Source organism: Onychomys torridus, chromosome 6 (genome assembly GCF_903995425.1).
Source record: "Onychomys torridus chromosome 6, mOncTor1.1, whole genome shotgun sequence".
NCBI lineage: Eukaryota > Metazoa > Chordata > Mammalia > Rodentia > Cricetidae > Onychomys > Onychomys torridus.
The window spans coordinates 117,029,716-117,057,491 of NC_050448.1; the positions used below are offsets into that span (position 1 = coordinate 117,029,716).

General features: G+C 36.6%; 1 protein-coding gene across 5 annotated transcripts in view; it reads right to left on the bottom strand.

Annotated features, from left to right (window-relative positions):
• The window catches only part of Bmpr1b (bone morphogenetic protein receptor type 1B), a 237,793-nt gene that overhangs the window by 133,380 nt on the left and 76,637 nt on the right, over positions 1-27,776 (bottom strand). For 4 of the 5 annotated variants that reach the window (XM_036190529.1, XM_036190525.1, XM_036190526.1 and 1 more), the window contains exons 2-3: positions 21,558-21,622; positions 11,739-11,834 (exon numbers count right to left, since the gene is read on the bottom strand). The gene's annotated coding sequence lies outside the window, so the exon portion shown is untranslated. Of the gene's footprint in view, positions 1-11,473; positions 11,530-11,738; positions 11,835-21,557; positions 21,623-27,776 lie in introns of those variants that run through there. The other variant, XM_036190531.1, reaches the window with a different exon arrangement.

The following is a 27,776-nucleotide window of genomic DNA, read 5'->3' on the forward strand; positions in this document are numbered from 1 at the left end:
GCTGCTATTAATTATAAAATGAAAAAATGGATGACTTATAAGCACTATAAAAGAGAGCAATTGTGCCTTAACTTCCTATCATAAAAGTTTTTCTGCCTTTTAGATATTTAATGGCCAATGTTGAAAATCAAGAATATTTTCTTTAAATTTCATAAAAGAACAGCTTTCTGATATAAGAAAAGAGGGAAGTGAAAGTGAAAGATATAGGAAAAAATTAAAAGAAAAAAGTCAGGGAACTAGGAAAGTAGCTGAGAACTAGAATGCTTTCCTGGCATGCAAAGAACCCAAAATAGTGGAAACCATCATGGCAGTGTGTGCCTATAGTCCCAGCCTACAGGAAATGAAGGCAGAAAAATCACAAGTTTCAAATCATCATTACTATAGGGTGTTTAATATTAGCTTAGGCCAAAAGAAAGAAAAGAAAAAAAATTTAATTAAAAATTATAAAAAATCAGTGACAACTTGGTATCATAGATAACCTACAAAACAACAGACATTAAAGACTAAGAAAAAAATGAACTGGAAAGAAAGCGAGGAGAGGGAAGAAGAAATAATAAAGAATAAGAATAATCAGAAGTAGGAAAGAGCAAAGTGGGAGAGGGATTGAGAGCATGCACTGTCCAGCTGGTACATGACTTCAACCTGGCCACCAGCATATCCCAAATCAGTGTCTAAGGAAATGCCCAACTGGTAAAATATGTCAGGAATATAGTAGGAAATACAACTGGCCGGCTGTGTGCTCTCCATGCATTAGAAAGTATTTGTAAATCAGTGTTTGATCTCATATATGGTTTCTGGCTATTGGCATCAATTATCACCAGTAATACAGTTATCAAGCAGAAAAAATGTCTCACAGGAAACAACTTATTAAAACCTAACCAAAATTTTTCATTGATTTACTATCTTGCCAAATGCTTACAGTTTTAAGAAACAGAAATCATGTCACTATCAATATCTCATTTCCTTTCTACCAGATGAACATGATGTAAACAGCTGCAAATGTACCACGGAGGCATTTGCCCCTGCACATGTGAAACTTACATTGCCTTTGGAATCTGACACACAGACTGCAGCAGCAGAGACAACAAAGGCATTCTAAATAACTCTATCTTCCAGAAACAATTCCAAAGACCTAAATGCAGGAGGGTCTCCAAATATTTCTTCCCAACACTGGGCTTACAGACACAAACTTAATAGTAGCTATTATTCATGCATAATTTCTCACAAAGATAATATTTCTATAAAGTCTGTTCTAACATAAGCACTGTGCATATATTCTCTAGTCTACAGTATTTTCAAGAGCCATGCATGTTGAATCCAACACAGCACTCTAACATGTTCTAATGCTTGAGCCTCATTCAACAAGAAACATATTTTAGTCCATACTTATAAAAGTGTAAATGCAATATGAGTTGAAATGTAGCACAAAGATTTAAAACTGCACTATGGGTTCATAAAGCAACGATGGGTTCACAAAGAAAGTGGAAATGGGTAATGATCCAATAGAGGTACAAAAAAGCTTGATTAATACAGTCCTTATGGATCACAATGTCTGTGAACAAATTCAGTGTTACTATTTCTGGACATGAAAGAGCATTCCATGCTTCAATGGAGATGAAGAACAATTTAATTATCTCTGAAAATAAAGATATTCCAGGAGACATTTTTTTTTTATTTCAAAACAGAGAAATTGAATTTCTAAAGTAATGAAGAACATATGAATGCAGTTGCTGAAAAAGAGTCTACAAAGACCACTTATACTCAGGATTATCTGGTTTCATCTAAAAAATAACTACTGTAAATGAAAAAGAGAATTACAACTTCAGAAAGCATAAATAGATACATAATAAAGAAAAATTGCAATTTCTAATAAGCCCCCCAAATTCAAGTTAAATAGTAATGAAGATACAAATCAAATTAAATTTAACTTTAAGGATATTAATAAAGATTTTAAGAAGAATTATAAGGATCTTCAGGAAAGAATTTTTACAAGGAGGCAATTCAAACACAGACCAAAAGGCAGAAATCCAATGGAATATGGTTACTCAAAGGTCATGCAACTTTCTTCAGTAATCTGGGAGGTATGGGAAGGAGGTGAGTTTGACTCTGTAAAGGAAGGACAACAGCAGAATGCACAGAATCACTGGCTAAGGTAGGACTTAAACCTTTAGTTATTCACAAGACAACTGCTCCACAGGTGAGTATAGCAACACAAACTTGTAATGCCAATACCTAGGAGGTTGAGGTAAGAGGACAGCAATGTCAGGGCCCAGGTTACACAGAGAAACCCTTGACAGGGAGACCCTATTGCTGTTTGGAAAATGATAAAATAAAGCTGGGAAAGGTCTAAAAGTTTTATCCCTAATGATTAACTTTCACTGTGCTTGAATGTGATACAAAGTTACTGCGACAGGACAGTAATCACCAGTCTTGAACCCTGCAAGCTGAAATAATGACTGGCCTAGAAAGATATGCCCATTGAAGCAACAGTACACAAGAATCATTTTCTGATTGAACTCAAGTTCTGCTGTACAGGATACAAGTCATACCTGGTACCAATATTAGGGTAAAAACCTGTGGGTTGATAGGTCATAGGCACTAGGAAAGAACTTACAAAACTTGCAATGACTTGTTATACCCACAGATCAGTGGCTCTCTCATCCCTCATCTGAGATGCTTCTATTTACAGTAGAAGGAGACTAACACAGTGCCCCAGACTGGCCAATGGGCAAAGACAAAGTGACTGTAGAAGGTTCAGACCTTAAAGAATATATACGCCTCACTTCTTCTCCCAAGACCCAGAAATCACTGCTGAGGAGTAAGTAGGAGTGTTAAGGGCTTGCAGTGGTGGACAATTACAAAGAAATATCTTCCGGGCACAGCAGGGCAGCTGCACAGATGAATGCACAGAAATTGTGGTAGCATGTACAAAACCTGTACAAGCACAAGCCAGACCAAATCTAGCATGGAGAGAGCACACAATCTTACCCGAAGTTACTCTGCTGGGAGAGGGAGGTAAGCATTTTCTATAAGAGTGTAGCTCCTGGTATGTCAACCACTCTCCAGCAAAAGATCACATATCCAAGAATATTTTAACACAATAGTGGTCTTAAAGGACACAAGGTTATATGGGTATGGAAGGTCAAAAAAATTGGGAAAGAGTTGAGAGAGCAGGTAAATATGATCAATGTATATTGAATGAAGCTCTCAAAGAACTAACAAAAAAAGAAAAATTAATTCACTTTTGGTACCATCATCATTATAATTATTACTATAAATATTATTAAAAACATTTACCTTCTACTATTTTCCTCCAATACCCTCCGAGACACTCTCAACTTCATGTCATCATTTAGTAGTAGTCTCCAACTGGTAGCATTCAATCAATGCTGACCATAAATAATATGGGTTTTGGGCCACACACTGGGAAATCCTACCTGTTTCACAGCCCCCAAAAAAGATGTTTCTCCTTCCCTCAGCAACAATCAACTGCCCAAATATCCTCATATAGGAATGGAGACTCAAATTCCCTTCTGTTATTCATGCTGGAATTTTGACTGGCATGATCTTGTACAACAACCACAAGTTCAGCGAGCTGATAACATGCCATGTCAAAGCCTTGCACCCTATCCTCCAACTCTTGCATTCTTTCTACCTACTCTTTAGCACTGTTCCCCGAGCCTTGGATGGGGGAAAGTTGACACAGATGATCTATTTGAGGTGAGCACTCACAATTACTTATTCTCATTTTGAGTGGCCTTTATTTCTTGAGGAGCTGAAGAAAATCACTTTCCTATGCCCATATCTTAAAGTGTTTTCCCAATTGTTTTCAGAGTTTCAGATTATATTAAGGCATTTGATCCATTTGGATTAGTTTCTGTGTAGGGAAGGAGATGGGATCTAGTTTTAGATTTCTGTATGTGGGTATCCAGTCTTGATAGTACCATTTAATGAAGAGACCATCTTTCCTCCATTGTATATTTTTGACATCTTTATGAAAAATAGAGTGGCTTTAACTGTGTGAAATTTTATCTGGACCTTGTATCCTATAGATCTAGATGTTTGTTTTTTGTGCAAGTAACATGTTGTTTTGGCTACTGAGGCCCTGTTGTATAACTTGAAGTGCAGTATGGTGATATCCCCAGCATTACTATTATTGCTCAGGATTGCTTTGTCAATCCAGGGTCTTCTGTGTTTCCATATGAAGTTTAAAGGTTTGTTTATTTTCTACTTGTGTGAAGAACATTGTAGTGGATAGCCATCCCAGCATTGGCCTGGAAGTTCCAACCCCCATTGAGGCTTCGGTAATGATCACGCACACAAGGCGGGGCAGAGGAGGATCTAGAGGAGCTCTCTCTTGGTTCTGGGACCCTGGACAGTGGAGGTAGACTGAGCAGAGTTCTCCAGAGAACACCGCCGGACTGTGCTATACCTTTTCCAGACCCTACAACCTACCCCTTCACTTGTAAGTTACCCCACAAAATAAACCTCCCTTTTAACTACATGGAGTGGCCTTAATAATTTCACCAATAGAACATCATTGAGATTTTGATGGAGATTTCATTGATCTATAAATTGCTTTGAAAAAATAGTCATTTTAGAGTAGAATCAATAAGCATGAGAGGTCTTTCCATGTTCTAGTATCTTCTTGACATTCTTTCTTTAGTGTTTTAGAGTTATCATTGTACATGAATTTTACTTCTTTTGGTTAGGTTTATCCTATGGTATTTTATTTGTGAATAGTATTGCTTTCCTGATTTATTTCTCAGCATATTTGTTATCAGTTTACAAGAAGGATAGTGATCTTTGCATGCTAATTTTCTGTCTTGCCATTTTCCTGAAGGTATTAATCAGAACTGAGACTTTTCTGAAAAATACTTCGGGATCTCTTATTCACAGAACTGTATCATCTACAAATGAGAGTACATTGACTTCTTTCTCCTCTTTTTATATCCTTTTTATATTACTGTTCTAGCTGAGACTCCAAAATATAAAAGTGAAAAACAAATGAGAAACTGGACAACTTTGACTTGTTCCTGACTTTGTTGGAAATTCTGAGGTATTTTTTCTACCATTTAAGATCATCTCGACTATAGGTTTGTATTATACAGCTGTTGATATGTTGAGATGCGTTCCTTTCATTCTCTTCAGGGCTTTTTATCATGAAAGGATGTTGGAGTGGGTCAAAAACCTTTCTTTCATTTATTAAGAAGATCACTTTCTTTCTATCCTTGAGTTCAACTTCTGTGAAGTATTGCATTTGCTGATGAATGTTTGTTAAACTGTCCCTGCATTTCTGGGAGGAAGCCAACTTGACCATGCTGAATGGTGGTTGTTGATGTGTTCTTGAATTCTATTTTCAACTATTTTCCTATGGTTTTCCACCTATGTTCATCATAGATATGGACCTTTATGTTTCTTTTCTGTTATCTGATTTTGGTATCAGAAAAATTGAACAACACACTATTGAATGATGAGTGAATCATCAATGAGATCATGGAGAAAATTTTTTAAATTTAGAAATCCTAGAAACAAGAGAAAATTAAAACACATCCCAAAACCTCACAAAAATGAAGGGAGAGTTCATCATAAATAAATCAGTAAATGAGATGAACTCAAGGATAAGTAGAATAGATAACTAATCATCTAAGTAAATGTAGAAAAGGTTTAGACATGCTCCAACATGTCTTGAAACTAAAGTAACCATAAAAGGGAAGTTTAGAATATTAGAGAGATCTCAAATAAATTAGAATATTAGAAATATTTCATATAAAACACAATACCTTAGAATCTTGGAAAAACAAGTGAAGGTCAAACTCCAAATAGTAGACAGAAAGGAATAATTAATATCAGGGCAGAAATGAATGAAACAGAAACAAAACAAACAAGTATTTACAAAGAATTAATGAAAGAGTTGGTTCTTTTAGAGATAAACAGGGTTCACAAATCCTTAGTCAAACTAACCAAAAAAGACAGTAATAAAATTAGAAATGAAAAGGAATTATAAAACATGCCAATGTAATTCAGAAAATCTTAAGGATATACCTTTCAAACTTATACTCCACAAATTTGGAAAATGAAAATGGAATGAATGACTTTCTCGATGCACATGACCTCATGAACTAAGCCAAGATAAGAACATGTAAACATAGCTACAACAACCAATTAGATTGAAGCAATTTTTTTTTTCAAAATGTCTTAGCTAAACGTACGGGCCAAAATGGATTCACCGCTGACTCTACCAGTCCTTTAAAGAATTAACAAAAATAATTCTCAACTACTTCATAAAATTGAAAAGGAGTGCTAGCTAACTCATTGATAAAGGCAGAAATTTGAGAAAAATTTTTCTTTCAAATTCTTAATAGAATTCAGTTTAATCTAGAAAACATGTTTAATTTTATTTTATTAAAAGCTTCTACCAGCTGAAAATTTTAAAAAAAATCAACTTCAAAACAAGATTATAAATAAGATAACCATTTACTCCCCAATAGATTTCCTAAGCTACAATCAAAACTCATAATTTTCATTACCTTTACTTTAGGTTTATTTGCCATATTTTCATGTTTCAAAAACATGTTTGTAGGATGTAAATATGACTGTACTACCAAGAAAATTAGGGAAACCAGAAAAGAAGGTAAGGGAATGCCATTCAAAAAACTATTTTAAGTATACTTACAAGTGGAAAAGTACTTTAGCTCATGAGAGGATAGTAACTGCAAGATTTAAATTTTAGAAACTAAGAAATACTACAAAGAAGTCTAATACAGTATAAAACATAGAATTAAACAGATTAATTTTAAAATATAATATACAGAATAAATATGGAAAAAGAAAATCAAATGAAAAATATACTTTTTGTGATTTATTTTTAATTATATAGTTTAAAATGATGTTTGTCAATTTTTGTTAACCATTTCTCATATATTTGCCCATCTTTAACATGAAGGAGTTCCAATTTAAAAGTTAATGTATTTTATTTTATGAATTGCATGCCATGCATAGCTATAGAAAAATATTGACTGGCAAGGCAAACTGCTAAGGTAATAAATAAAGTAGTAAAGTAAGACTACTAATTCAGTAAAAGTCCCTTTCTGCTCCATTTCAACCACAAAGTTTTTTTACCTTTTCTCAGTACAGTGGTGGAGTTTTGTGATTTACTTTGGCTATAATCTTTGAGATTATATTGAAACAAGCTTATGTTTTTGTCTTTGCTGGATAATAGGAAGTAGGTATATGTCAACACCCATGATCAAAGAAACCTCTATTCTCCCAGCCATCTCATATCAGTTGATATGCCAGAAAGATCTATAAATTTTATACCAGTAAACTTTCTGAAATGGTACCAGTTCCAGTTCCAACTTACAACAGGACAGTTATGTGGACAAAACATATCTAAAATGAAAGTTCAAGCTGACTATGGTCTATTCTAAGCAATTAAAAAGTCACCACCTTCTCCTATGAAAATACCAATATTGTATTCATTCCTTAGACAGATACAAGTCAAGGTTAAGCAAACAAGAGTCATATTCAATGTCTAGAAGAGGTTTTTAAGCCTTAAATAGTAGTAAAACCAGTGATAGAGTAGAACCACTCAGAATGGGGACTACTCAATTGCTTGAAATTGTCTACCCAGCTTTATGTTTGTCAGTGGTATATGAAGTAGCTCCGATAACAAGTACGTTATGTATTCTGGGTAAACAAAACAGAATTAAAAATGAAATAATTTTTATTTTTATTGAATTTCAGAGCTGAAAGAAACAGCTGTTATTTCTCAACTTTTTTAAACACTGACTTCCTTTTCTTTCAACATTTCTATTTTGAGAAGTGAATTCTTTGGACTTAAATAGAGTATCCCCTTTCGTGTTTTAGAATTCTTCAGCCATGCTTTTGTGTTATTTCCTTAAGTCCCTAACTGTCTCTGCAAGAGTAAACACAACTGAAAGAATGCCCTTACTGGGAGCACTGGGAGCAGCTCCATTCTGCAATTCTAATTTCTCTGACTCAATGAGGACACACCTACTCTCCCCTGAAGCTTTCTCTGGGCCTTCAGGAAATAGGACAATGTTCACAGTGGGAATCATTTACAGTATCACAACATTCAACACTACAGCAGTAATTTATTGATATTATCAGATTTGGTCAAGAAGATTGAGCAAATATTGGGGGAACATATTCTGGATTTATATTTGATAGCCAATGTAATTTTGTACTTTTGTTCAACAAACATCTAACCTGCTTGGATATGGCCCCTATACATGATCATAAGTGATCAATTTCTCTCTTCTCTACCTCTCTCTCTCTCCCACATGTAATTGGTGCTAGGAAAACAAGTACAATATTGTTACTGTCCTAAAGTATTTATTCCTTCATGAAGAACTTTCTATCCCTTCAACTAATTAATGTTTTAAAAAGTACTAATATGAGGGCTATTTTAAAATGTATGTGTAAAATAAACATTTTATTTCCTCTAATCATGGAATATTTGTTATATTACAGGCATTGGAAAAGAACATTAGAATATATTTTAAATCCCAGACACAATTCATTTAGTCTCATAGAGGACACATACACTGTAATCTGAGGTTCTTCAACCTAGGTTGACATAGAAGGCTAAGGTGACCCAAGAGACTCTTAGACAGAGATGTTGCCAATGAGACTAAAACCCAGGAAAGGACTTTCAGAATGGAGTGGCAGCCCAAGAAATTCTTGAGAAAACGGGGTGGACAATTTTGAAAAATACAAGACTTATTGCTGGAACAATAAACAGGAAAAGAGGGATATTCTCCTGGGTAGGCAGAGATGTAGACAACATCCCAGAAAGAATGGCAAAAGGGGAGCAGAAAGTGTTCTCAAGATCAGAAAAACTCAGAGTTCCAAGAATTGTGATTTTTTCCTACAATGAAATGCCAGGGATAGAGGGGTTTTGCTGGAATGTGCTGTTTATCAGAGTGTGGACTAACCCCTCCAAGGGTAGCATGGCAGACGGATGTGCAGTAAAGAAAAGAAGACTGGAGGACTGAGGGCCAGTAAGAAGTGTCTATTAACCTTTTGTGCATACTTCATTACTGCTTTAGTAAATGCTTACTACATGATGCAAAAAGCTCCAGATTTCTTTTTAAAGTTTTGGAATACGCCTATATAAAAATGGCATTTAGAAACATGATAAGCAACCAATAGCATGATTAGTCAAAAGCCAAAAATAATATTGAAAATGTATCTCACATTTTAAAATACCTAACTAGTCTATAAATATAGCCCATTTTGGCATCATCAGCCAGTACCATGATTTCTGTTCTTTTCTCCTAAACTGAAGGAAAAAAAACTTCTCTGCCATTTTTGCTTATTTACTTATTAGTAGTGACTTATTTGCCCTATTTTCTTTTAAGAAAGATTCAACACGGTGCTTCAGAAACAAACCTGTAAGAGGTAGTGAAAAGAAAAGTTGTTAAAAGGGATTAAAACGATGCATTTGTGTAATATAAAAACAAAGCAGGATACTGAAATTAGGATCTTCACCATGTAGCAAAGACATTTATTGATGGACTTACTCAGTTTCAATTTGTCCATTCTAGATCAACTATAATGCATTTTCAAAATAAACAATTTTAAAAGTATAAATGAAAACTATTTACAAGCTGGAAGGAGAATTTTCAAACAAATACAAAATGCCTGGATTATAAGGATATGACAAGCATTAAATGTTAACATGAACTTTAAGACCAGATATGGATTAGTTCAGCCTCACAATTAGTAAAGAACTTCTAAACTGGGCCATGATAGTGTAGGCATTAAGACCGACAATTTGCAAATGGAACCTCATGAAACTAAAGAGTTCTGCAACGCAAAGGGCAAAGGACGCCATCATTCAAATATAGAGGCAGCCTAGAGAATGGGAAGAGTTCTTCACCAGCTATATATCTGACACAGGTGAGTGTCTACAAAATACTAAAAAAGAAATCTAAACACAATGAAAACAAACAATCCAATTAAATCACATGGCATAGAACTTAACAGAGAGTTCTCAAAAGAATAGACACAAATTGCTGAGAAATATTGTCAATGTTCATCATCCTTACCGATCAGGGAAACACAAATTAAAACTAAACTGATGATTTTGAAACCTTTTAAAAACTATACAAGTAGCCAGGTGGTAGTGGCACATGCCTTTAATCCCAGAACTCAATTGAGAGGCAGAGGTAGGCAGATCTCTGAATTGGAGGCAAACTTGGTCTACAGAGCAAGTTTCAGAACAGCCAGGGATACACAGAGAAACCCTGTCTAGAAAAAACAAAAACAAAACCCAAAATTATTCATACACTTTAGGGTATGGTGACTGACACCTGTAATCTCCCCCAGGAAGCTGAGGTGGAGACCAGTGCAGCATGAACAGCAAGTACCAGACCAGTCAAGGCTACTAAAGACCCAGTCTCAATAACACTTCCTAAAATTACTTCAATCAATCAAAGTGATTCTGCATAAATTCTGCCCTTATTCAAAGATGCTTACGTTTCATTTAGAGCTATTCTGGCTGCTGTTTTGATGTGGCCCATCATATTTCAAAATGAGTTGCTTTTTGTTTGATAACCGTATCTGTGCCACATACTGTCTCTTCCTTGTATCTCTACTGGCACATCATTTAAATCCTATAGCAGTATAAATTTTGTTTTCAATATAAATATGTATAGCAATAGTACAGAAAACTCACTGGAACTCAAACCATCACCTATAACATGGCACACAAAGTTTAAATATCATGCAAGTATTTGTAGTTCCACAATCTAAAGATCAAACCAGTAACCTCCCATTGTGTCCACTATATTGCTAGGTAATTTTCATGTACTTAATGCCACAGTTGTAATGAAGCAAAATCCTGACTCTCTAAACTACATATGATAGATAAAAATATAAAAGCATAAACATTTCAAGAGTACTCTAAACAGGAAAGTACACAGAAGGTGGTTTCTGTGCTCTTCAGTGTTGTTGCTTTTTGTATGATCAGAGATAAGCAAAACCGAGCATACCACAGCAATACGCGCACACAGGGAAACTTTTAACTCACTACCTGCAGTAACAGGAAAACACCAATGTAATCCAGAGCTGGAGATGCTGACTTGGGTTTAATATTAAGAAGGGGGACACAGTTCATAAAAATCCAACAACAAATCATCTGGACAAGTAAGAACTATCTCAAAATTGCTTGTCTTTGATATTTTGTATAGGGAAGACTAATCTTGTCACTCCAGGTTCAATCCCTTCCCCAAGATAGCAGTAACTGTTTCAGTGTACTATCCAGTGAAGTTTTGTTTTGTCAAAATGACCCTATGTTGCCCACATTCCTTGTCTCCACATTCTGATACTGTCTAGTGAGTACATCTCTACAAGTCGACATGCATTTTCTATATTCTATCTTTAGACCACAAAACTTAACTAAGACTAATGCCTTAATATTATATAAAGTTAAATAGGAAGTTACCAACTGGCAGACATCAGTATGAAAGAAACGAGAGAGCATGAAATCAATGTTCAAGTGTAGCTGCCACCACCCACACTAAGAAGGTCCAGGCATTCTCAACAGGAATACACAAACCCACACTGCCTCCAAGAACATTCATAAGAAGAGGCAGCCCCTCCTTACAAGCTGTACCAAGTCCCACAGCCCTTTGCCTGCTGATGCAAGGCGGCCAACAGGGAGATGGGCTTTACAAGTAAAAGCCAGCCTAAACTGGTTAATTACTTACCTCTTCACGTATGGCCCTGGTTGCTCCTTTAACTTCTTGTTTCCTCTCTTGTCATAGCTCAGCGCCAAATGGTTGTGATTCAGCAGAAGTTTGAACCTGACAGAAAGAAATTTTCTTCAGAACAAACATTCAGAATTAAAGTTCCCTCCACTGTTGTCTTCCTTGCCTGTCTCTGGGTGTGCGTGTTTCTCCTTGTCCCTCTGCAAGGCAGCTACGTAGTGGTCTATAAATATTGACCCTCACACTTGCTCAGAGCTCTCCTTGCTCATGGCACAGGTCTGTGTTACTGAACACCGTGGTAATACTCCGGCGAGGTTCTCAGCTGCTAGGACAAAGCAGTGGATTGGCTCACTACCCAGCAACCCTGTGCTTGCCTGGAAATACCATTTCGCTGCCAGCTTTACAGATGCTACAGGCCTTTCCTGAGCCCCAAATCAGGCACAGAGGGGCAATTATGAGGCTTGTCTGAAGAAATACAGCTTTTCTCAAGCAGGTGGAGAGAAGAGGGCCAGGAGGAGGGGAAGACAAGAAAGGAAATACTGCCTTTGTTTTGTCCAAACAACACCATCTCAGACCTTTATAAAATTTCTACCTAAATGCCATTCAATTAAACTATGCAAAACTTGGCTATACATAATATGAATGACCTAAATCATAGGAAAGCAGTTTTATAATTGTTTTAATATTGCTTCATATTTAAAAGGGGAAAAAAAGGCTGCGGGGAATGAGTAATTGGCCACAGAGAGATTTTTTTTTTGACATAAGTTCACTTACAGAATGATAGAAATGCATTGGAATGTATAATATTAAACAGATAAATTATGCATTTGGTGAAAGAAACTAAAATGTAATCTAAACATTATGTGAATCAACATGTTATGTTAACATGTAGATTTATAATCCTGACAAAGTGATTTGTTTTATTCTGGTCTCTGAGATTAAGGATAAACTAAGCCATCCCAATATGTAGACTGTGGGTAATATTCCCTATTATCTATAATATGTAATATTCACATTATAAATTATTGGAAAATATATCATTCTGTATTTTCATGCTTTTGCCAATGATAATTACTTGTTTGTTTTATTAAATTGTATCACTCGATTAAATCAAAGATGAGGGAATCTTTGGAAATGATCTGGTCCTGATCATAAAGATCCACCCTCATCTAGTCTATTAGTTTACTCAGTAGGGTCATATGGCAATATAGTAGCAGGGCCAAAACCAAAACCACAGCCCTTCCTTAGTACTCAGATGCTAGGCAACTTTCATCAGGATAGTGATTCTCAAAACTCATCTTCAGCTTCATCCCTATGTGAAAACTTCCTGAAAGTCTTAGCCATAAAAAATATATTTACAGCCAGGTGTGGTGGCACACCCCTTTAATTCCAGTGCTCAGGAGGCTGAGGAAGGCAGATCTCCATGAGTCTGAGGCAAGCCTGGAGTACATAGTGAGTTCCAGGACAGCTAGAGCTACGAATTGAGATCCTGTTTCAAAACAACAAATGAAAACAAAAATTCATAGGCACAAAATTAGTGTAAAGGAGACAATCTGTTCTAAGTAAACTGCCTAAAATTGTTACATAAAATTAAGTTTCTAACCACTGAATCACATCGCCCATGCTTAATTTGGTAATTAATATTTTCACTAAGTTAACTCATTGCTGGGAGAGGTGTACAGCTAGATACAGAAGAAGCAATATTTCTGCTCTCAGAGACCTAGTAATCTAAGTTGGAGGAGTGGTACTGCTAGCCAGTACCTTAGCTAGACAACGAAGAGGGAAGGGCCATTGAGCAAACAGGAGCAAGCAGACACCCAGCTAGCATTCCCTACCACAGAGAGCTTGTCATGTGATACTCCAGGCAAAGTTACTGAGCCACAGACAGGGTAACAAGGTAAAGAAGGGCAGGAAAGGGATGGTGCACATGTGCACATGCACATACATAGCTCCCTCTGATTGGGGTACAAGCAGACAATACAAAGTGTTTAGGGAAAATACACCATAGAAAAGAAGTGTGGAGTCCAAAGGTCACGTTAGCAAACAGGATTTCTATTTAGGGGAGGCTCCAAGATTCAGATATTTTTCACATACACACCCAAAGATTTTTGAAAATTATGTAATCCTCATGCAATCACCAAGTTTATATCTTTAACTTTTTAGCAGTAATAACATGAGTACTTGAAAAGAACTGATTTTCTACTCTTCTAGAAATAATGACATTTTTAAAATAAAATTCAGTAAAATACATATTTAATCCATTGTAATTTTAAATAATCATTATCTATTTAGAAATAAAAAGATCTATTTAAGAGTTGTAATTTTTGTTTTATATTTTTATTTTATTGACCTTTTAAGCATCTCATTTCTTCATAGAATTTTTGTGAAATACATATAACAAAACATTTCTAATTTCATAATCACTTCAATAAAATTGAAGGTATTGGATTTTTAGATATTAAATATCCCATGACTATGGTGCACACACCGTGACACCATGGTATGATTTGGGATGGATGAGGGTTTCTTTTGCAAAAGAAATGCTGCCATTAGTAAAGCATTGCTCTTAATAAGATCAATATTAAATGGAGTACAAGTAGATGTTGAGAAGGTGGACACTCCAGTGAAACTATCCATTCAGTTGCTAAATGAAAAGAACTAGTATTAAAAGTCTCCATGGCATGTGATTCCAGCTGCATGAATTTGGGAACAGTAAACAGTTCCAAGGGTTACAGGCTTTAGGGTAGTGGGGGACAAAGGGCACCAAGGAGGATACTACTCATGGAAGCACAGCCACTTGGAGTGATGTAACGGCAGCATGATGTCATGCATGTGCCAAATATACAGACGTTTTCAACACAAAGAATGAAGCCCTGAGCTGGAGAGATGGCTCAGCCCTTGTATTCTTACAGACGACCAGACATTTGGTGTTTTTATGATAAAGAAAATAAAGCTAGGTTATTAAGTGGTTTGACAGAAGTCACATAACAAATCAGTCATAGACCTGGGATTGAACACCAGTCTATGGCTGGACTATAGTACTACATACTACTTAGATATCATTTGTATAACTAAGAATAGATACCACCCTGGCTAGAAAAAGCAAGGGACATGCCAGCAAGGACCAAATGAGCCTAATGAGCTTCTCTCAGAGAATGGAGTGAGTTTTGACACTGAGCATGGAAAGGTGACAAAGGAAAGGACTAGCAAGTTAGAGGGTGGAACCAAAGAGCTAAACTATCTTTTCTTCAACTTTGCAAATGGGTAAAGAGCCTCTGAAAAGTCAAGGCTGGCTCTTCTTTGGGCAGCTAGGTTGTTGCCAAGATAGGTTACAGGAAAAGGAGCAAGTTCACAATAGGTGCTGGGAAAAGAGGGTAGTTTTAGTTTTAATCACAATGAACTTGATATGTGTTGAATCCTAGTAAACACGATTAGTAGATGTTCAAGTATGCTAGTCTATGGTACAGGAAAACATCTATTCTTTTGCAATTCAAATACCATTAGCATACAGTCTCCATCAGAAACCATACAAGTTACTTAAAATACCACCCAGATCACACATTCATCATCTGATAAATACTTGTACTGTTTCCTCATTTTACTCAGTAGAAGCAATGGTCTGCAAATCCGTTTGTTCTTCTCTATCAGTGTGCCTTAGACAGTAGCAACCACACCTTTCTGAATCAGCAGCTTACCCTCTGGGTTTTCCTTACACATCTTTCCCTTGATAAACTTCTATTTACATTCACCTTTTGGTGTGTTCTTCCTACAGGCACCTTCTCAGCAAAGCCCATTGCAGCAACATTCCCTAAAATGGGAAACTTCCTTCTCTGCCCAATAAAGAATAAGTCCAGTGACAGCATAGGTTTCAAGTTTCTAGAATGAGCTGTGAATATAATAAATATACAGGATTTGCCAGACACACGACTGAAAAGACAGTGGCCAGCTGTACGCTAACACAGTCATGAGATCTCTCAGTGTCACCACATATAATGAGAGTCAGCCAAAATTGGTTGTCTTAAGGATCTGCCAAGGAAGAGAGGTCTACACACACTGAAAACCTGAGAAAGAGAAAGGAGCTCATGACTGGAGTAATAAGGTGGGTGAGGTCAGCAATGTAAGTGCTTTGGAAAAATCCAGCATGGCAGGAACTGAAAAGAGCTCATCACAGAAAGCAGAGAGGTTCATGACGTGGAAGCCACTAGCATGTGCAGTGTAAAAGCATCGACATGCTACATGAGCTATCTTTTATGAAAAAGCTATAAAAGAGAAAGCAATGGAGCCTAAGGATGGAAGGGAGGGGAGGTCAGTATGCAAAATTATACAAGAGAAACAATATTTTAAAAGCTTTCCCCACATGGAAGAGGGAGAAGAATGGGGTTGATGTTTTAAAACAGCGAACAAACATGGCAAAGGAAGCAGAGCTTCCTACAGGGGAGGTATCAAGTCTGTGGTCACCTTTCAAGGTGGATGGTGAGCTACACACACACACACACACACACACACACACACACACACACACACGCCTTTGTCTCTTCGTTATTAAACTGGGATTACCATAGTGTGAGAGTCTTTGAGATCAATTTGTATTATTAAAGATTAGTGTCTCATTATATAGATATGCCAGAATTTATATACCCATCCCTTAGCTGATGGACTTTTGAGCTGGATTCTATTTGGGCACCATTATGGAAAAGGATGTTATAAACATTCAGGTTCATATTTTCTTGAACTTAATTTTTTTTTTAATATTTGGTATATACCAAGCAGTGAAAATGTTGTTTTAACTTTGGCCCAGTGGCTGCACCTTAATCTACTGCTTTATCAACCACCAATTGCAACTCTGTAGTTAACTAGCCCGCCCTGGTTACTCAGGCTGCAGTTCTGCCTAACTTCTGTTCCCACAGGCACTGGCTCTGCCTCTGCCACTAAAAGTAGCTTTAACTAAATCTCTATTATTCTATTTATAAATATGATTTGAGATTCAAAGGCTGGGGTGAAAACCTGCTAGCTCACCTAGCTAACCTTCTCTTCTTGCTGGCATCTGACAAAGAGAGCATCTTTCTGCTCCACCAAACCAAAAATGTTGTGCCACTCCAAAACCCTCCCTCCTCCTTCAGGTGCATCTCTCTGTGTCTCTCCCAGATGCCCATGATGCTCTATGATTGCTTTGTCAACTAGTTGCTAACTCAGCCTCCTGACCAAAGGTTAATTTTATTTAATGAACACAAATGCAAACTCTGGGTGTGATTGAATATCCCCCAACATTTAAAATGCTTGGGAAAAATTTATCCTATGTGTGTTAGAACAAATATGTTCTAACATTAAAAAATATGTCAAATTGTTTTTGAAATAGGCTGTATCATTTTACAGCATGGCCAGCAACTAGATAAAGTTTTGAATTTCTCTAGACCTTGAAAAGATCTGCAGTCATCTCTCATTTTTCATAGTAAAACTAGTAAATTTGAAGTCCAATCTCCTTGTCATTTCTATAGGGCTAGTAATAATTGAGTATCTTTTTCTACAGTAGACATCCACTACATTTCAGGTAATACAGACCAAACAAGTGTATTTTTGTGGCTCAACAAAGCTGACCTTGCATAGACATCACCACTCACTTGTTAACTAAATAATATAGAAGACACACCAAAGATTCAACAATTAGAATTTTTATTTAAGTATCATTTGCAGTTTTTAAAATAAATTTAAATTTATCCACAGTTGTGGTACACTATTTTGTAAAGGACAAAAGGGAATCTAATCTTGTTCAAAAATGTCACATTTACATGCTACTAAAAATATTTAATAGAAAAAACTGTGATACAGATGTGGTTTTATTTATTTGAAAGTTTATTTATTTATTTATTTGAAAGTTATTTTTTCTTTTACAATGAAGTTTATGGAAATTGAGAAGAAAACAATTACAGAGAAAATGAGTTAATTATATCTTCAGGATTGTAACGACCTACATGGACACATTTGGTTTGCTAATACATTAAAAGATAATGCTAGGAAACAGGTATTATACTCTGGTTATTCTAATGCTTAAATTTAATGTTTCCTTAAAGTTAGAGACTAGAAAAACAAAAAGCTAAGCCGTGAATAATTTTGAGTTATTTTGTTGACAAACTTAATCAGATATGAACAACACAAAGTTTTCTACTCTACATAGGAATGAAACATATCTCAGGGGCAAAGAACTACAAGCAGAACATTAGTAATCCAAGACCGTACTTATTTTACACCTGAGAGAGTATGAGACTTTCAATATAAATGACAGGAAGAAGAAAATGCACAGTACACCTAGTTAAAAGGAAGGTGTGGGCTGTGTTCTCCTTTCTCTTTCCTTTGGGGACCTATTATTAGTCATATCATATACACAGTGACTTACCTTGAACTCTAAGGTTCTTTGTTCTCAAGTAATAAATACTTTGTGCTCCCCGGACCCCACAGGAAAAGCACACATGAGTCTACTAACCTTTACTGCTGCCCTTTATTTGAGCATTTATCCATTATGAGTTGAAGAAATATTGGCTGCACAATTGGTAAATAGGCCATTTGTTCCTTTCAACTGGAACAATGTCATACATAAACAGAGATGAAAGAATACCCTAAATATGCAAGCCATAGCAAAGAATGTGTGCTCTTTTTCACTTTCGTCTGACAGCACAACAAACTCATGCCAAATCAAAATAAAGCACCTTGCCATTAGCAAACAGAAAATGATCTAAACCCCACAGTGGAGAGAACAAACTTAACCAGAACCAAAGCATATGCTCAACTGTACTTAGTTTAGCAGATCTGTAGCAGTAAAAAGAATCAGTAACATTGTTATTGTCACGTTACAGTTGTTGCTACTTGGCTATGGTGCCAATTTCTCTTCTTACTTATTCATTGTACCTAAGCTTCAAGCTGATATAGTTTTCTGAACTTACAGAATACAAAAAGATTAATAAGGAGGATGGTCTCAAAAAGTGTTGTTTAACATAGTAAGCATTTATCTGCAATATAATTTCAAGCAGGTCCTATTTTTAAAAATTGCAATTATTAAAATATAACAAAGTAGGCATTTCATAAGAAACTATTAAAATTATTCCACACTAATTCAATATTGTCTACAACGTTTGGAAAAATAGAAATTAGGTCCATGTGACATTAAGGCTCTAGGAAGAGTTTTAATGCCCAGATGATGATTGGTGATCTGACCTGACAGTAAGTTGTTTCTTTTTATCATAAGGTAAAGCTCAACTCTTGATATCTGTTTCTTTTTTAAGATTTATTTTTATTATTTTTAATTTGTGAATGTGTGTGTGTGTGTGTGTGAGAGAGAGAGAGAGAGAGAGAGAGAGAGAGAGAGAGAGAGAGCATACATGAGTGCAGGGGCCAGTGGAGAACAAAAGTATCATATCCCCTAAAGATTGAGTTATAGGTGGTTGTGAGTTGCCTGACATGGAAGCAGGGAACTGAGCTCAGGTCTTCTATAAAAGCAGTATATATTCTTAACCATTCAGCCATATTTCCAAACCTGATGCCTTTTCTTTAGAAATGACTCATTTGAAGATTCTTTCATGTATATATATATATATATATATATATATATATATCATCAGAAATGTACTATTAATCTGTTTTTTTCATTTTTTTATTTAAAAAATATATACCATGCTTTGATTATATTCTTTCCCCACCCCTCAACTCTCCCAGATATTTTTCACCTCCTTATCATCCATTGACTTAATGGAATATTTTTTTAAAATCTGCACTATATACGGAACTGCAATCAAACTCAAGAGTGGCACAGGTGTCCTTTTCTACAGCAGGAAGGTCACAGAGGTCATCCTGAAGGTCATCCTGAAGCCACCCATAGAAGATGATTTATATCAGCTCAAGCAAAGAAACAATGCTGAGGCACTCCCTAAGACACTGGCCTTCCTCCTCTAGCCAGGAGAGAGCAGAGACACCAGCTCAGCAGGAAAGGCCCATCTACACTATTTATGTTGACTTTTAAAAAGGCATTTATTAATCATCTGGCAGTACCTCATAAAAATATCACTGGATGATTAAGTTCGTTCACCCAGGCAGTGAAAATGGCCATGTAAATTAAGTCTTATGATTCATGAACAGAATTAAAACAAAAACAACAATGGTTTATTTCACTACTTCATAATAAGCACGCTTTCATTTGGTGGGATTGAAAACTACAAAATGAGAATTGTCATCATTCATTTCAAAGCCAGTTTTCTCTAATCAAAACATATTACAAAAAAAATAAAGAGGAAGCAAGAAAAAACAAAAGAGAAAATCAATTTTAATAAGAAATGAATGAGCAACCCTTTACTCTTTTTGGTTCATAAACAAATGTAATATTCTGTTAAATTAGCTGCCCTAATGGACAGAAGCTGAAACAGTCTTATGTGTAGACAAAAATGACAAACAAATAATGAAAAGACAAAATATGGAGAATCTATCTTATAGATTCATTAGAGCTGAAGACTGTTGTATATAATACTGCTGTGTATAATACATTTGCAAAAACTAATTAGGTTATGAGGTAAGTTATTAGGTTATTATCTTTTCAGTTTTCAAGGCATTTGAAGACAATTTTGGAAGTGTTCACAATGTCACAGAGGTAGATGAATATGATGGAGAAATACACTCCGGCCTTTTCCCTGACCTGGTTGGTTTCATTATGAGTGTCAACTGTAACCAACAGGAATAGGGCTGATACCTGCCTGAAGGCAGACGGCTAGAGTAGCACATGTTAGAATGAAGGGTATGATTACACTTAGTTTTCCTGGACCCAACTAGGGACAAAATTACACACCTTATTAATTAGCTTGTTCACATTTTTGTTTTGTTTTAAAGGCCTTTTATGTCCAATAACTGAATAAAATAGTTACTTTTTGAAAAATATTTATATCTAGAAAAATAAACAAACTGCCTCTCATACTCGATACTTTAGAAACACCAGAATATATTTCCAAGTACAGAAAACTCAAAATGTGATCTTAGGTTAATGAGTAACAACTTTTCTGTTCTGGCAGCTCCTAGTGGTGTAAAATTCTAGTAACTCACAACTACATAGCCCTATATGTGTTTAAGAGGTCTAGTCCCCCATATCATCTCATTTTATGTTCATAACCGGCATAGATGCATGTATTTCTACTTTATACACAGAGAAACTGAAGTTCAAAGAATCAGGTAAACTAATAATTCACAGTGTCCAAGATTGAAAGAAAATCTCAATTCAGGCAACCTCACAAAAGCTCTTGGCCCCTCTAAATCTTCCAGTGTAGGAAAATATCTCAGTAGAAATGTTTTTTCTGTGATATAATATTCTAATTGAAGCATATTGAGCTTGAAATTGGCAACACACAGGATCATATATCCACTGTCCCCCATTTTCAAAGAGAAACCAGGTGAGATTCAGACTGTTTTCCCATAATCTCAACAACTGAAATGATCCCAGTCTAGGCCCTGTCACCACTTCCGTTTTTCCTTCCTCAGTCTTCCATTCTGTCGCTAAGCCTCCACGGACTGACAGAGGGTCCGACTTCTCAGTGTGGTGTATAGCCCTCTCCCTGATTCCACTCTTTCGGCCTCATTTCCTCCGTGCGCATAACAGAAGTCCCATGTTACACCCTAACTCTCCACACTGTGTATTCACTTGAAATGCCGTGTGCAGCTGCCACACTTCTGTGCCTCTTCACAGAGCAGCCCCTTCTTAATGTCCACCCAGAGAACCCAGACTAGCTCCAACTATATGTTAGTGCAGGTGCAAATTAGAAGGAACATTTCCTGGATGCTCTGACTTCTTACCAAGGTTTCTCGTGTTCCTCTGAGGAATGTGGCAAATTGCTTGGCTTGAACTGATGTATTGTCCCCTGAAAAAATATCAAAGAAAAATATAAATAAAATTTCATACGTCTCACAAGCTTCCAGGAGCAAAATTCTCACATCACTGTACCTTTCAGTATGACTTTGTGGAACCTAGTGGTATAAAAAAATAAGGCAATAAAAACATGATCATTTCAGCCATATGGCAGTCTCTGAAAAATATTGCTGTCACATAAAAGTATGCATATAGCACTTCTGAGCTTTTGAAGTGAAGACCAGCTGTTAAGGTGATCCTAACAGGTATTCAAGTGCCTGAAGCATAACAACTGTACCTATGAAACTAACAAAGCATCTTTATAGAGAAGTTTAAGTATTTACATGTCCAAAGGTTGCTGCCTTTTGGGGGGAGGGTGAGAGAACAACAAAGTTCAAAGCACAGTGCTGAAAGTTGTCATGAGCTTCTGAGTAATCAATAGCAATTAAAAGCTGCATTTTAAAACATGTGTCAGGTGTTACCGGAAAAGACATCTGTCTGAATAGCAGTTGTTGAAAAGTTTATCAAAAATAGTAAATAATGTATAAAAAGTCCCAGATGACAAGCTGCCTATCAGTCGGAAGCCAGTACTCAGACTCATTGTCTCCAATATTGTTTCCACAATTTCCTAAGAGTACATCACATCACACTTCACTCTTTGGCTTAGGAAACCCTATTTATTGCTCCATACTATTAAAAACTACTTTGACTTACTTATACTCCCAACAAATACCTTTTTGCAATCTTAATTACCACTTCTAATGCTTCTTTTTTAATTTTTTATTAGTTCCCTGAGAATTTCTTACATTGTATTTTAATCATAATCACCCTCTCCAACTCCTCCCAGGCCCTCCAACATGCCAGCTTTGTGTCCTCCTTTATTTTTTTTACAGCCATCAAAGATAAGTTGTGCTAAGCACATATTCTTGGAAGTAAGGCCTTCAACTGGAGTGTAATCAAGTAATAGGCCTTAAGAAAACGTTTGTGTTTACTGGATGCTTTCATTCAGTCAACATCGCTGAGTACCTGGATGGGGTTAGTCACAGAGATACATTCTTCTGATTTCAGTGAGTTTAGTAAGGGAGACAGATGGTGAGCTAATTCCAACAACCACCATGATACAGCAATACAAGCAAGGATGTAGCACAGAAAAGATCAAAGTACTGGAGACGGAGCTCACAGGTGATGTTTTGGAAGAGAAAGTGATTATCTGGGTTCTGAAAATAGTGTCAATTAATCAGAAAATCAGGGAAACTTCCAAATGTTAAACATGCTGCAGGTGATGGGCAGATTCAGAATGTGGCCATTGGAGAGAGGAACTCCTGCAGGGGCAATAATCAATCCAGTCATGATCACTGCCCTTAGACTTCCAATAATGGATCCATATTTTCTAGGTTTTACTCATCTCTGCCTGTTCACATTTCCATTCATTTTAATCTAGATCTGTAACATTTAAAGTATCATCACATGTAGCTTTTTTAGAGGAGTGAAAATATAATTATGCATGTTACCATTATCGTTTCTGCATTGGCATTTATATTCACCTATTCAGAAGTATTTATTGACAACTGCAATCTAACAGGCTTTGTTTTAGGCCTCAGAAAATGACAGTGAGCTGGTTGTCTCACTGAGTTTGTATTCCAGAAAGAAGTGAGAACCAAACAATACGATAATATCATGTAGCAAAGCATAAAACAATGAAAGCAAAACACAATACTGTGTTTTGAAAAGCATCATCTTAAGCTGAACCCACAGAGGTTCATGAAGGCATCGGCTCTGTGATGATATCAAGAAAGGACATTCCAGACAGAAAAAAAACTGCCCATGGAACGTTCCTTGGGAGAGAATATTCTCCATCCACATTATAAGAAGGGTTGAGGTGGCAGGTGGAAGAGCACATGACGAAGTCCAATACTGGGGCTGAAAACTGAAGTCGTTTCCAGCTGTGCTTCCTAAACACACAGCACATTAGAGCCACCTGGAGAGTTTTCACAAATGCAGCTATCTGAGTCACACCCGTACACGAACAGGCCTAGAGTCACTACAACGATCCCAGATGCTAGCATTCTTGGAAGCTCTCCAGGGGATCCAGATAGATGGCCCAGCTGAGACCTACTGATTTAAGCCAATATAAGAAAATGAAATTTTAGTCGAATGACATAACTATCCCTTAAAAGGCAAGTTTCAATTAAAATGTATTATTCACCAAATTATTTAAATTCCATCTAGACATTTGGTTAAAAGGAGCATTATACCTTAGGAATATATTTCTTTCTAAACTAAATTATCATTCAGAATAAAAATGATAGAAAGCACTGACTACTTTTCTAAATCAAATAATTTAGGTAAAAATAGTTCCTTTGGAATGTTCAATGTTACTACTCATGGCTTTTATGTATTCTTTCTGTAGACTTCTAGAATATACTGACTTGTAATTTGTAAATAACCATGTATCTGTTGAGAAGGATACACACACACACACACACACACACACACACACACACACACACACACAAATGTAAGATACATTTTCCTTACTATAGGTTTCTTTTTCAGAAGTGCTATCTCATTATGTTGCCCAGGCTAGCCCTGATAACCTAGGCTCAAGCAATCCTGTTGTCTCAGCTCCTCAAATATCCAGAACCATAGGTACACACCTCTGTTGTAGAATATCATTTTAAGGTGTGTTACTTTTGTTTATGTTGCATTTGTTTAAGTCTGTGAAGCTGTGTTACTGTGCCTGACTAAAACATCTGATGTTCTACTAAATAACTCAACAGCCAAAAGCCATGCAGGAGAAAGGATAGGTGGGGCTGGCAGGCAGAGAGACTATATGGAAGGGGAAATATAGGAGGGGAAAAAAGGAAGAAGAAACCAGAGAAGAAGGAGAACTCCAGGGGCCAGTCACTCAGCTACATAGCAAGACACCAAGTAAGACTAAGACTTATAGAAGTAAGAGAATGCGAAAATCCCAGAGGTAAAATGTAGATGGGATACTTTAAATTTAAGAAAGCTGGCAAAAAAAGCTGAGTACTAATAATTAAGAGTAAGCCTCTGTGTGTGATTTATTTGGGAGCTGGGTGGGGCCCCCCATAAAGAACAAAAAACAATAACAACACACCTCAGTATCCAGAATTGTTCTTTTTAATTATTCATGACTGCTAGAGGAAATCTGCCATTGTGGGTTAGGTACGTCAAGGGTAGGTCACATCCCAGGAAAGAGACCTATCAACCCACATCTGCTTTCACCACTGCAAGTTCCCAGTGCAGCAGCTCCTAGATCTATTACTATGGCAAAATACATAACTACTTGAGGGAACATAATTAAAAATTTGCCCACTCAATGCAAGATAAGACTACAATACTACTCTAGTTACCCACCCAAAACACATTTTACTCAAATTGCCTACAAGCTTGAAGATAATTCAAAAATCTTTTTAAAAAAATCAGTTTGCAATTAATAAACAAACTGCACAAATAATTCCACTAGCACTCATAGTACATTCACTAATTCCTAAGTTTCACATGACATCATGGAGCATGAACTGTTACGGCAAGTTGCATCCATGACCTGGACTAAACAAATAAATTAAATCCTAACTTACTGCACTAGATCATACATCACTCCTACTTTAGAACGCATTAAAAGTATAGCTGATTATCTTAGTTTTGCTAGAGACATTGAGTCATTTCTGATATGGCCGAATTGTCATTGTTAGTAGCCATACCAATAGCCAAGATTTGTGACTTCTTCAGGAAAATAATTATTGTGAACTAAGACAATTTACCCTGATTTTCCATTAATTTTTGCCACATTTGGTTCATTTTAAAGGGCTTTATAAAATATGGTCCCTTGGAAGCTCAGAGAAGTTCTGTACACATTTCACAAGTGTAGCCATTTTCGGGATCTTGGATCTTAAATGCTGTTGTGTTCTGGCTCTCTCTCAAAAGCAAGCAGGGTGATGCTATTGCTGAAAGTGGAGAGGAATCCAATGCAATAATGCAGTGAAAGGGTCCAGCCTGTGCAGACTAAACATCTAAAAGAGCCCTAAATTTGCCAAAGCACACGTAGCCCACACCACCCTAGGGATAGAAGACCAGCAAGGCTGGCGTGGCCAAGAGTAAAGAAAGGCACACAGTTACAACCTCATCAGCTAAATGAAGGTTTGTGTGGCTCATATTCATGAAATTCAGTCACATGTCTATTGATACTTTACAAGATTAATTTTAGGAATCACTGGGACCTACCACAAAATAGCAATGCATATGTAGATTTTAGGAAGAAAAATAATTTTTCTTCTTTTTGAGTGACATTTTCCTTCTTTTCTTCAGGTTTTTTTTTTTTTTTTTTTGAGTAGCTAGCCAAATAAAACTATTACCATTCATAAATTCTGTGTGGCTAAGAACTTAATATAATTTAAAACATGTGCCACCCACAATCATTATTTTGACTTTGGCGAAAGAAAAACATAAAGGTTAGGATACCATTAGATGCTATAAATAAAAACTGAATGTGTAAACAAGATTTGATTGTGGAAAAGCAAAGTTTTAACAGTTTTTGTTTTAACACAAAATTAGGTAATCAGCATTGTAAGAACTTTAATTTGTAAAGTGGATACTAAGAAATGTGGCAGATTTTTTTATATTCTTATTCATTGTGAATTTCATGTAATGTATTTTGACTATATGCCCCCTAACTCCTTCCAGATCAGCCCCCAACTTGCATACCCACCCAACTTTATTTCCTCATTTTTTAAGCCTATCACTGTGGCAGAGTTTTTTAAAGATAGCTAAAATGATATCTCCCAGCCGGAACATTCTTACAGCATGTCTTAAAGGCTCCTCCCACAAGCAGGTGGGGTGGGGGTGGGGGGAGACTGTCAGTTCCTTTTCATTCATTCTGGGAATTTTTTACCATGACAAATGTGACATTCTATGACTTTCAAGGCTAGATCATAAAATTTGATTGATGTCACACCTTACTCAACAGAACATCGCTCTGAAAAGTTTTAGCTACCCTGTGTCCAGCACCCCACCCCAGAGGATACTATGCCGTTACAAAGACCAAACTACTGGTGTGGAGAAAACGGCAAGCACCACGAGTCACAGTGTGACTGCACAGCTCCTTGCTGCTTCAGGCCCTCCTGGTTCTGCCTCCAGACTATGTCACTAGAAGGTGAAGTGTGGTGATCATCTGTTTGTGCTCTCACAAGTAAAGATCAGAGTGCAGAGCTAGCCACCAGGGGTCAGACAGTGGAGGCACACTCCTTTAATCCCAGCACTTGGGAGGAGGAAACAGGAAGTGATATGGCTGGGTGGAGAGAGGAACTTTCAGGTTGAGTATTCAGTAGAGGTAAGAAGTCTCTCTAATAGCTGGTTCCTTTACTTTTCTGACCTTTCACCCCATATCTGGCTCTGGGTTTTTATCATTAAGACCAATTAGGATTCATGCTACAGTGAAGTGGTTTTTAGAGGGGAAGAAAATGTAGTAATAAGTGCAGCCCAGTGACATTTGAAACAGGACATACACCTAGTGGGCTCTAGGTCTTCAGCCGAGGAGATGCAGAAGCAGAATCTGGGAATGTCTGACTTCTTTTCATTAAGCCATGGATAGAGCTGGGTAAGTTAAAAAAAAAAAAAAAAAAAAAAAAAAAAAAAAAAAAAAAAAAAAAGCTGTATAGTTTTCAGCAAAACTTAGAAAATCCATGTAAAATAAAGACAGGTTGTGCTGGGTTAAAAACTACACTCTTCTGCACCCTTTATCACACAGAGACAAAAGTGACAGCAAGTCCCAGACTAGATGGTGGTAGGCACTGACAGAAGGCACATAAGGGTGAGACAGTAACTCAGACAGGGCTTAGTATGCTTAGGAATATGAGAGTCGAGACTCAGGTGCAGTAATGTGGTGAAAAGATCTCCTATGACCCTGAAAGACACAAGAGCTGACTTTCTCTAACTAAACAGGGCTACTCAGAATCCTAAGGTGCTGTTAATTCTGCATCCTCACAGCAAATAATCCCTGATAAAGAAGTAATTACCTCCAAATTGAGGATGTATAGCTTTTGCTAATACAGTTAGTTGTTAATATGGTGATTTATAAATTGACATATAAGAAACCCTAGAGATTGTTACAGAATCACATTATTTGGAACTGAAAGGCATAGGAA